Below are 11,702 nucleotides of genomic sequence, written 5' to 3'. Positions count from 1 at the left end.
GGCCATACCATTAGGTCTCGGCAGCTACCCCTTTTTATCAAAAACTTAAGGTTCTCGAACATCACACACTCAGAATTCTATACCACATCAAACTCGAAAGCTCTATGCTAACGTGACTTTTCCATACATTTGGTTCCATGTAGAAAAACTTTGCCTCAAATACATTCGGAACGCTCAATCCTCATTATCCACTCCTCTCCGATTCCATCAACGCCCATATCTATTTTTAAATTTAGGCTCTTAAAAATATTTCAGAACAAACGAATGGAAAAGACTGTTTTACAGTTTTAACGTTGTAAACTTGATTCCTGTTTCTTTTCCAGCTGAATGGAAAGAGTGAACTATGTCACTCTCACTGCTTTAGACAAGGAGAGGTAGAGGAGGGGGAGGAGTTTATGTGTCGTTTTCGATTTTTTCTCGGCCCCATTCAGAGGTTACTAGGAGTCTTTTACTCAAGGAAATACAGAAATGAGTAGAATAAATATACACACAACATAGGGATCTCAGTAGAATAAATAACAACAAGTAACGCCTTCCTCGTTGTTCGTATCATAAAGTAAAGTACATTGTATAATAAATAATAACAGCCAACTCTCAACGCGTTGCCTCTGTTAGTTCCCGAGCCACCTGGCATGACCGTTCTTGCCTATGCTCGGGTTTAAATATCATTGATGTTAACTATACCACTTAGCCATCGCGGCTCACCAACTAAACAACAGCATTCTGACAATACGCGTTATTGAGAGGTAATAAGTTTAATTCCATATATTTATTATTATTATCATTTGCAATAAGGAATAGGAAAAATCTTCTCTAAAAATTAACCGTTTTTAAGCCTATGAATATTGAATGCTGAGAATAATGTTTCATAAAAAAAGTATAGAACATTTAAACGAAATGTGTAAATTAAAACTTCAAAGATAAATTAATACACAAGAGTTATTCAATGCATATAATATAATTAATGGTTTTAACTTTTTTTTCTGTAATCAAATTTGATCCAATGTGAAGAAAACAAGGATCAGGATTAGGATTTAGATTTTTTGGCTCTCGGCATCTAAGACCATTTAGCCCGTCATGTTTTGAGGGATAACGTCCCTTGGCGAGTATACTCCGGGAAAAAGGAAGGGAGAAAGGATTGTGAAAGGAAGGGAGCGACCTGGGACCTGTAAGTTAGGTGCCACCCCAGCATTTCCAAGTCGAGCAACTCTATTATTGTTGTTTGCTAGACACAATGAAATTTATATTTTCAGTTGAATTGGATCTACAATGTTGCCTATTCTTACTGTTGGAAATTAAAAATTGTTATAATAATGATAAAGATAATAAAGAATGATAATAAGAATAAAGAATAATAACTAAAATTTACCGGAAAAAGCGCTACAATAGAAAACAGAAATATACGTGCATACCCATACGCTCAAATAATATAGCTTCAAGACGTACTAAATGCATGGATATTACAATTAGACAATAAGATTGCTTATTATACTTACGTATACAATACAATATGTAGAATGTTTTAAGATTGTAGAGTCAATGGAGGGAAGTCTGGTTGGCAATCATTAGGGCAAGAGTAGCCACTAGGGGGCGCTTGCCCCCTTGCCCCTCTCACTATCTACTAGCAGCAATAATAAGATAGAGAGAGAGAGAGACTATCTTGGCGATACAAGTAGTTGATGTAGGAATGATCCCGATAAATTCGTTCATATTGGAAGTATTTCATGGAAGCATATGTCAATGGAATACATAAAAAAATAACTCGTAGTGATCATTCTTTCATTATTTTTTCTTTCTCTTCTATTACTTTTTCTATCCTATCCTATTTTCTTGTTATTCTTCTCTCTTTTTTGTGGGAGTGTTGAATAACCTCCCAAAAATTTTACGGGAAGGAGATGCACCGTAGCAACCCCGAAATCAATGCCTCTGAATGTCATTCTTTTGTTAAGACTACTCAGTACTAGAACGCCAGGACGATAATAAATATTGAACATAATCTTTCTGAACGATAACCAATGGAGTACTTATAATTTTCTTATTAGCATGTGGACATTTCTCAATAGTCATCAGTAATCAAATTAAACTAAGAACAAGAAAAATAGAAGAAAATCTTTCCAAAAAATAAAAATAAAAATAAATAAATGAAATAAAATAGAGAAACAACGTCCTTTTCTTAAAAAAAGTGGTCGAATGTGGTCTAACTTCTGATAATTTCAAATATCATAATTTATAATACTAGAAATGGGACGACAATGAAGTATCGCTTTCTTCCCAGTTTTAAATAACATATTTTTCTGAAATTAAGTGCTGTCCTTGCTGAGTCGGGAAAGATGTTACCGAGTTGATCGCTAATTTTCCGGTTCTGAATATATATTTTACGGCCGGAAATAATCTTTATAATCTACTTTGTAGGCTAACGTTTTTACACATTCAACAGCAATTCGACACGTGTAGTTTATTGTTCAGTGCTGCAAATTGAAAGTTACCACCAAACGGGTCCAAGGGCTCTACAGAGGTTTAGACCTTCTACAACCGAATACTTTTTCATTCTTTCCCTTTTTTTATAGTAGGCAGTATACAGTGGAAAGAACAATATTACTTTTGTGCGGCTGTTTGTCATAAGAAAAGAGATGGTAGGGGAATAATAGGGAGAATTCTTTACAACAGCTATTTACAAAGGCAATCGGAAAAAAAAATTCACTTTTCTGCTTTCACGAAACATTAGCCCACACAGCACACCGACGTCCAATGTACATGCATTTAACGTTCGGGCAAGGATTTACGGGATGTCCAGTGGACGTGTGGTTTTCGTCCACACAACGTCTAGTGGATGTACACGGGAGTGTACAGCTGGCACAGTTGCCGTGCATCTACTGGACGTCCAGAGCGTACATATTATGTCCATTTTTGGTACCAAAACGAACTAATTATGGACGTACAGACGCCCAATGGACGTTCAGAGGACGTGGACTTTTGGTCCATACGACGTCCACTGGATATACACAAGATGTTACTTTAGGACAGTTGCCATGCATCTCCTGGACGTCAATTCGGAGCTAAAATGGACCTATTATGGACTTCAAACTGATGTAGAGGATGTCCATATGTGGATATCATTGGAACCTGAACGTACAAATTGTGACTATTTTTGGTTCCTACACGGACCAATTATGGCCTTTCACTGAATGTTCTAAAGGACTGCCACAGAAGAATTATTCACTTAAAGCCCGCTACAGAAGCCATACTATCTAGAATCAATCTTTTTTTAACATAGGTTAAATTTTACCATATCAAAATGACATCTAAATAAGCCATCTTCCATCAATTTTTACTATCAGTCAAAAAATACACACGTCAACATTTATAATATAAAGGTTTATGAGCAAACAAAAAAACAATGAGAAATATTTTTAATACGTTTATTATTTCGTACCTTTCCAGTCAAAATTCTTGTTCTGTGTTCCACGAAAATAATTGGCTTTCGATTTTTATCCACTGAAAGGTTGTGACGACATGGATTTACAAATATGTAATGTGGATTTGGGTGATGTATATATATATATATATATATATATATATATATATATATATATATATATATATATATATATATATATATAATATATATATATATATATATATATATAAATATATATATATATATATATATATAGGTCACTTATTATTATGGATTTATTAGGAAGTAGATGGCGCCATCTTTTATTTTTATTTTTATTTTTATGTTTTTCGCCGTTTCCATCCTACCTTTCTGGTCTCAAAACTGGTTTGTAGTGTATTAAGAAAATATATTCGAAGATCTGGTACTAGCTGGTAATGTAAAATGACGAGGTCCTCGTGATCTAAAATCCGGATTGTGATTGGTTGGTTTCGAACCCAAAATGGAAGCCATGGATCAACTGACGTACATCGTCAGTTGGTCACTGTTTAAGGTACGTAGTGTTTGTTCTTTACACTTTGTTAATTTAAATTATTGTTTTTTGTGAAAAATGGTGAAGAATTTATCATTGGAATTTTCGTGAGTATACTCAAATGTATTTGAAAAACGATAAATACTTAAGGATTGACATATTTAGTCACGAGCAAGTGTAAAATATTGCTGATTGAAAAATTAGATTACTGAAAGACGAAAATTAGAGTTTAGTGTAGGCCATGTTGGAATGGCGTTTTTTTTTAAATGTATGCTAGGCTGTTTTTCCATCAGAAACAGTAAGATTGTTTATTATTATTATTATTACTATTAATATCCAATTGTTAATATTTTGTGTACTATTAGTTTTTTTATTTTTTTATTATTTATTTTTTCTTTATTATAATAAATTATTTATCCTTTTTAAATTGAAATAATAGGGTTGTCGTTGCTAAGTAACTTCCTTAAAACATCTGAAAACTTTTGGTTGAATTTTTAAATTAAAGGTGAGAGTGATACATATACATTATCTGGGTGCGCTACGCGGCCTTTTAATACAGTACCGGCGAAAACTCTCCTCACTTTTTATTTTTTCAGGATTATTACCCCGGTGCGCAGGTCTGTATTTTGAAGGTTAGATGTGTGCTGTTCTCTCATTCTTTCAAGTACGGATTTTGGCCCGGGGGGGGGTCATTCTGAAAGAAGGGGGGATTAAGGGTGTTTCGTTACAAGGTCAAACTATTTGAAGATGCTGTATCAATAGCAAATCTAGTTCCAATTTTACATGAATTAATCCTTCCTTACAATAATGCTCCTTATATCCCGAAAATGAGAACTCAAAATATAATTAACAAAGTAAAGTATTCTGCCCATATGCTTCAGTTAATACAATTTGTTGATTAAAAAAGCTTCAAACCTGCATCGTCTTCCACTCTTTGTAGATGCGTAGAAAGATATCACAAACCAAAATTTCCCTCGATTCACTCTAAAGTTTCAAATTCATTTGGAAATATCAGTTCTTCCTTTTCCTTAGTATTGAGAACAGACAAGACAGCTACGCTTCACTTCTCATATTGAAACAAATGATGACCAAAACTTTTTAACACTATCCCCCCCCCCTTTTTTTTTTTTTTTTTTTTTTTGCATATTGTCATACTCATAGGAGAAACATTAACTTCAATCAAAACATGCCGTCCATTAATGGCCAAGAACGTTACAAATTATTGAACTTATATACATTAAAGAATAAGAAAGGCGTAACATAGAAAGAAACGAATAACATAACAATATACTTTATTGGATTACCTCTAATTACATATACTGCTCCACAATATTTGTCTTTTTAATATATTGAATAAGATTGTAATTCGATTTTCTTTCGCATCTCAATGATATTAAAAGTTTCGTATACATGTTTTATTCTTGATTATGAAATATATTACAAACGCATAATATTGTTACTAAAATAAATACTTTTTAAAAACAAGTGAATTTTAACCTTCTAGAAGTAGGAGTAAATATTCACTGATATATCATGAGATTCTTTCTTCGTGCGCTCCATTTTTCTTTTTTCTGAAATTAAGAAAATGGGAAAATTAATTCTAGGTATAATCAACATCACAACGATCGGAATTAAAATCAGATTATGAGGTTGACGTTAAATAAGGTTCTTTATATTTAACTTTAAAGAGTAAAAATTACATGGCGGATTCAACTTGGGACCTTTTGGCTTTAAACTATACAAACAGGACTCAAAGGTATACAAAATTCCAAATTCCAAATTGAACTACAACTTACAAAAATGAGCTCCTCCGTATCTAAGCGGTTAGCATACGCGCCTTTAGCGTGGGAGACCCGGGTTCGATTCCCGGCGGGAGCCCACGTGATTCGGATTCCACGTTAATCAATAGGTCCACGTCTCATATAGCCTCGCTGCTGAAACGTTAAACTCAAAATCAATTAATCAATACAAATTAAAAAATGTATTATTAGCGACTCTTTCAAGTTTCTGAAAATCCACTTTTTCCTTGCAGCCTTGGGCCACAAAATGTATTTCCTTTTCATACTTTATTCTGTTCAAGCACAATACGATGAATCTCAAATTTCAAGTTTAACTCCCAAAAGCCGTTCCATCTAAGAAACAGGCTTTCTCATTCCATTGTAAGATCGAAGAATGTTAAAGGGGATTATTTTCTAAAATATCGGAAAAAAATATATACTGTAAGTACGAATATATCCACACCTTTCCGAAATAATCTATGTACAGGTGGCGGCAGTGCGAAGCTCAACAGTGGCGTTCCGTTTCCAAAGCTTAACCCTTTTAGGCTTTATAGTAACTTCTGTTACCACGGCATAGTATCGTATTTGATCGCTTATTTAGGTTCTATAACAAATATTTAACCCTTTGGGGATCTTATGGTACATTTTGTACCATACGCATTTTTCATGGTACATTGCGTTATTTCTCTTCTATTTGAGCTTTTTCGTCCGGGTTTTTTTGTTTTTCAAGTCCAGAGACATTGTAGAAGACATTACGTACGGTTTCAGACCGTTCTGCGTCCAGACATAGGAGGTGATGACGACATAATTTTGAAATAGAAATTTCCCCTTACGGAGGCTATGTTCATTATTTTTTGGCGAGCTTATTTTTTCACATAAAAGATTGAAATTTTGCACAAACATTCAGTCTACCGAGTAGTATTGAGCAGATTTTTTGTTCCGATGTCAGTGCTAAAACAGGGGGGAACCAGAGGGGGAAAGGGATGAAAAAGGGATATTTTTACCCCCAAAATCCCGTTTTTCGTCATTTTTACGCCTCACATAAATGATGGGGTCACGTGAGTCATACCGTCGAAAAGGCAGTTGCATTCTGAAGAGAATCACGGTCGAATCATTATCCTAGGGTAATTAGGGACGTCTCAGGGATTTTTGGAAAAATATACTTCTATATAGGGAAAAATGGGACATGGTAGGTATATTTTTTTTGGCGGGATTACTTTTGCACCTAGAAGATTGAAATTGTGCACAAAGATTCAGACCACCTAGTAGTATTTCTCAGATCTCTGCATTAAAACAGGGGGGTCCAGAAGGGGTAAAATTGAAAAAAGGGATTTTTAGACCAACAAATCCCGTTTTTCATGATTTTCCCGCCTTACATACATGCTGGAGACACGTGAGTCATACCGTCTGAAAAGCAGTTCCATTCTGAAGAGAATGACGGTCGAATTATTATTCTAGGGTAATTAGGGACGTCTCAGTGAATTTTTTTCAAAATATACTTCTGTATAGGGTAACATGGGGAATTTTCTGAATTTTTTTTTGGCGGGCTTATTTTTGCACTTAGAAGATTGAAATTGTACACAAACATTCAGTCCACCGAGTAGCATTTAACAGATTTTTTCAGATTTCTGCGTTAAAACAGGGGGGTCCAGAGGGGCTAAAAGTTGAAAAGAGAGAAATTTAGACCAAAAAATCCCTTTTTTCTGGAATTTCCCGCCTTAGATAAATGATGGAGACATGTGAATGGTACCGCCTGAAAGGCAGTTCTATTCAGAAGAGAATATGGGCGACACATGTCCCTAGGGTAATTAGGGATGTCTCAGGATTTTTTTCCCCTGAGATCATAGTGTTTTGTGGTAATTTGGGGCATTGTGGGAATTTTTGATAAAATTTCTCCCGCCCTTACTATTCAAGATAGAAACTTGGAATTTAGCACACACATTCAGTATACCAAGTACTATTTATCAGATTTTTTTAGATGGCTACGTTCACACAGGGGGGGTCCAGGGGGGCCAAAGTTCGAGGAAAAAATTTTTCCCTCCGAAATTTTTACTTTGACATTTTTTCCCGCTTCTGGTATATGGTATGAGCATGCAAGTGGTACCATTTGAAAGCCAGCTCTATTCTGAAGAGAATGAGGTATGAACCATGATCCTAGGATAAATAGTGACGATACAGTAGCTGCTTGACTGAAAGTCTAAAAAAGCCCAAAAAGCCAAGATCACAAAAGGGTTAAGCCGGGTTTTTTTTATTGGTCAAGTCTAGGATGGACCAAAGAACACCCCAGATGCGTTTGGGAACCGGATGGTGACCTTGGTGACGGAGGGGCGTGAAATTTTTTATAAAACAAATTTCAGAAATTTTTCACGCCTTTAATTTTCAAGATCTCAGATTGAAACTTTGCATACGAATTGCGTGCATCATTGCGTGTATTTCTCACTCTTTTTGAGATCCCTATGTGAAACCAGGGTCGGGTACGAGGGGCTCAAGTGTTTTTCGGAGGGGTCCGAGGGGGTGAGTTTTTCTGAAAAATTTTCGATTTTCTCGATTGTTCCGGTTCATGTGTACGATACGGACATGTAGTGGTACCGTTAGAAAGAGCTCGTTATACTGAAGAAAATGACGTTTGAACCATGACTGTACCCAGGCCCGGGCCAGAAGGGCGCATTTTCTTTTTCCAAAAAATTTCCCAGTTTTTTCCCGTTTCTAGTGTATAATACAGACAAGCGAATGATACCATTGGAAACTATCCTCTATCCTTAAGAAACAAGGTATGAACCTTGATCCTCCGCCAAATATTAAGGAAGCAGTAGTTGTTTGAGTGAAAGTCTCAGGTTAACTCAAAAAGTGGAAATCCTAAAAGGTTAAAACATTTCTATGTATTTATTTATAGTTTCGTATCTTAATCTACTACTTATGTAGCATGTATACAAATGAATATCAAGCTGTTCGGTGAAACTATCATTTTTTTTCAAAAGTTTTGTTAAACACTGAGTAAACACCCTGACATTTTTAAAAAAATTAAATTAAACGGGTAACTGTAAGCAAGTATATTATTACTTCAATACAACACAGCTTCTTGGTATCGTAGAGTTTGTTGCCAGAGTACATTAAACTTCTGTTTCTATTCTGTACGTTATCTTGTTCGTCTACCTGATGTTCTACGCAATCCATTAAAACAACCGTAATATCATTTTACTACTTTGGAAATTTGTTGAATTTTATAACTTAAAACTATACTTGCTCAATAAATCATAACTAACCTTTGTTCTCTTCCCTCCTGTCCCTCCTTCGTTCATCACAGCCACTTCTGAATTATCGTCTCCACTTTTTCTCTGTAACTGTCCCGCAAGCTTTTTCTACGGATTCTGTGGAAAGGAGAATATGTGTTATAGTTGAGTCTATGTGTATTATTTTGACACTCTAACATCTGCAAATCTATGAGATGTAAACTAGTCATAACCAGAAAATGTAAAAACAGCAATTAAGAATTTTGCAGCAATTGACGTAATCATGCCTGTTTGCCTCTAACCAGGGCCGTAACTTGTGGGGGCAGGGAGGGCAACTGCCTCTCCAGGAAAGCTCCCCGCCGTTCGAGGTGGCCCACTTTAAGACATTTTTTTATTTCATATACTGTAATACATGTAATTATAAATGAAGCATCAAACAGGTTCACTACATTACATACACAAAACAGCACACAAGAGGTAGATAAAACAAAAATGTGTCGTGGACCCACTTCAATAAAAAAATGTCTACTATTAAGTGCCCCAGAAATAATATTTATTCTTAAGCTTTGACATTTGTAAATATTGTCCCTTTAGTTAATTTGTCATGTACGGAATGGGCCCTGCAGAGAGTTGAAGGGCCCACAAAGAGTAAGAGAAAGATGGAAAGACGAGATCTATTTTCGAATTTTGAGGGAGGGTCCAAACAATCTTTTGGATGGGGCTCAAATATTAATGCTTTCCCCGCAAAAAAATCTAAGTTACGGCGCTGCCTCTAACTTTAATTTAGAGCAAGACATGGTATATTATGTGTAATTGAAAGAAAAAATGTTATAAGGTAGATATTTGTAATCGACTTCAAAAATGTTATCTATCTAACATTGAGCCCATTTACTACAAAAATATATTTATCGCACATTAAATGTGCAACATAAAAATTGTACTATTTTTTTTAAAAAAAAGGAGATAAACATATTTGAGTGATTGCACGTCAAATTATCACACTACTGCCCATTTTCAAAACGACCATTTTCTTTCAACTAAATTTTATTTCCGTGTTATAATGGATAAAAATTTCATTAACTGTCTTAGAAGAAATGATCAAATCAATTACAATTTTATCTACGTTCATTATAGCTTACAATTTAGCCTTTAAATATTAAAACTAAAACCAAATCTTTAAATATTAAGACTAATACCAAATTGATGATGCAATATTTTTGACAATTTTTTATATTTCAGACGCGTGTCTCTGGTAACATGCTACACGTATGAACCTAACACTGCATTTCTACTAGGACAGTACTGCAAATGCCATTTAATTCTGGAGATGGTGGGCTATGGACTGTGTTGACATGGAATAACCCAGCCACATATCGTCGGTCCTAAAGAAGAACTGACATTGGATCTCGCACAAAATAATCCACTATTTGATTTGCCGATAAAGCTTTTAGTTGCAAGGCTATTGCAATGAGACTAGCATCGAAAGAAATGTTCGAACGTCGATCATGCTTCATATGGGCCCCATTTTGAATCTAAATTTTATTTAAGCGAACATGAAAGTTACTGACTACAACGGCACATGTTTTCTACGATTTCACTGCACGCATGAAGGCTTCTGAGCTACATCAAATTTCCGGGAAGACTTTTATTATTTTGGGGGCCTTAGAAAAATAGTCACATGAGTTAAGACTGTAAATCAAAATAAAGTTTCAAATCAGTCCATGGCTACCCTCAAATCATGATGCTTTTATGGAGCAATCCCGGATTCACATTAGTCCAAAGCGCATTTTGTTTGTTAACCACACCATTCAAATAAGTGAGGCCTATCACAAAGCACATGATGTTAAGTTTCCGTATTGTCTGGTAACCAATAATATCCACGTTCACTTAAAAGTTCAAAATCAAACAGGCGCTTATATTCTACATGTTCTGAAAACAAACATTTCTTTACAGTGCATGTTTTAATACCAATCCAATTACACTATCCATACTAAAAATATTTTATCGAGAAAACAAATAGTTGATTACTCCATGCACCACCCATGTCAGTTAAGTATTTTGCCTCAAAACCGACAATATATTTATTATAAAGTAAACGGAGCAAGTAGGAAAAACTATCCGGACATTCTGTACTATTTACTTACCAAAAACTACTTTCATTCTTAATTTTCCAAATGTGTTCTTGCCTTTTAGACCACAGTAACTGTACTTCACTGCCACCGCATCACTTAACTGACGTTTCAATTGCATCTATTCCTCCAACTTCACTAAGGTAATTCACCTAAAAAAAATCCAAAGTGTATTTAATTCAAAATTATGCATAGTAGAAAATAAAGGAATCCGATTTATAATAAAGGTCTAAAATTAGGTAAATGAAAGTGTTCACATATAAAGTACTTCTAACCCCATCTCTCATGTCACCTGCATAGCAACGATCTTCGTAGAAACATAGCAAATATTAACCATGTGTTGAATAAGGCGGCCAATTCACCGAAGAAAAGAAAAAAATACATTCCAGAGGAAATGTCTTTAGAATAAGATGACATGAGTATGGCCGTTAGACTAGGAAAGAAATGAAAGAAGAAAAAAATAAAAGAAAAGAGAAGGAAGAAACAATATCTAACTCATCCACATAAAAGAATAACCCTGAGAGAAAACACTTACGACCTAACTCTGTAATTAAATAATTTAATTATTTTTTTAACTAGTCACCGTTTCAACGATTGCCATATCTTCTTCTGTGCTATACAGCACTGAATATATAT

The 11,702-nt window shown here is 34.9% G+C and overlaps 1 long non-coding RNA gene across 1 annotated transcript; it reads right to left on the bottom strand.

The window, feature by feature from the left end:
• Positions 1-5,262: 5,262 nt before the first annotated feature.
• Positions 5,263-11,219, bottom strand: LOC145694267 (uncharacterized). The gene is made up of 3 exons (XR_014132990.1): positions 11,082-11,219; positions 8,971-9,075; positions 5,263-5,500 (listed from the first exon to the last, which is right to left on the bottom strand). It is a non-coding gene; the product is annotated as an uncharacterized LOC145694267 (long non-coding RNA).
• Positions 11,220-11,702: the final 483 nt, after the last annotated feature.

The sequence above is a fragment of the Thermobia domestica genome, chromosome 9 (genome assembly GCF_964235325.1).
Source record: "Thermobia domestica chromosome 9, izTheDome1.hap1.1, whole genome shotgun sequence".
Taxonomy (NCBI): domain Eukaryota; kingdom Metazoa; phylum Arthropoda; class Insecta; order Zygentoma; family Lepismatidae; genus Thermobia; species Thermobia domestica.
The sequence above is the reverse complement of the archived record's forward strand: the minus strand, read 5'-3'. Positions and strand labels throughout refer to the sequence as shown.